Genomic DNA, 1,104 nt, shown 5'->3' on the forward strand with positions numbered 1-1,104 from the left:
AGGCGGTCCACTTACCATCCAAGAACAACGCCACTCACAATTTTACATGCATACAAAGGGCTAAAAGCCCCATAAAAATAAATGATCCATGGTACAAGCTACATTAACCCACAGAATAATAAGCTAGTGCAGCCCTATAAATTTTAGTGCCATCCATTCAAAACCACACTGGGTCACTTTAGTATTAAATTCATAGGAACAAAATAGTAAATACACATGTTTTATTTGTTAAGCTGCCAGCTATATATTTTGTGTAAAAGTTTGTTAGCCCAGGAAAAGCTATTGAAAGGTGTATCAGGCAGTGTATATTTAAAAGCAGTGTCTCTTTCCAATACGTGAATTTATGTGTTAACAGACAAACTTACCATTAAGCATCATGTATATTTAATATCACAATATCCACCTCAGTGTGCTAAAAAGCCTTTGTTCATTTGTTGTTTCCATTATCAAAGAGCTAATATTCAGTTCTCCCACAATTTTGTAAAGTGCAGGCAACCCACAAGAGCATCTAGTTTTAGCTTGCAGTCCTGTGGGACTACAATAATTGTTATGAAATCATTAATTCTACCTCAGCAGTTTCAACTGTCAGGTACATATAACAAAAATTGCAGTTAATGAATGCTGCTCAGTTTATTAAATGCAAAATGAAAACCAATATTTTTTTATATGCAGTACTGAGACGTAGTAACATTTATCATTTGTGTATACCATATTGAATAGTCTACCGTCATTTATTGGTCAGGGTGTATAGCCATATTTTTTTAAAAAAGATTTTCATTAAAAAACAATGGAGGGAATTCTAACTCTCTAATGAAAGCATAATTAAAATAATTAGTACCCAAAGTAATGTGTAATAAGAATCTATGTCTATGAAAAAACAATCCAGGAGAACCAAGACTTCATTTCTCCTTTGGATAAACAAGATTCTTTCTTGTGCCATATTCTCTCCCCTAATTCTTACAAGAGTATGAAAAAGTTCCCAAACTTCCAATTGTTTGAAATATTAGTGTTGTGTCTTTCTCTAATGTTTGGGCAATGAAACTTGTGTACATAGATACCCTATATCTTGATTTAAAGAGTATGAACTAGATTTCTTGTTTTCAA

This window comes from Bos taurus, chromosome 3 (assembly GCF_002263795.3).
Source record: "Bos taurus isolate L1 Dominette 01449 registration number 42190680 breed Hereford chromosome 3, ARS-UCD2.0, whole genome shotgun sequence".
In the NCBI taxonomy this organism is placed as follows: Eukaryota; Metazoa; Chordata; class Mammalia; order Artiodactyla; family Bovidae; genus Bos; species Bos taurus.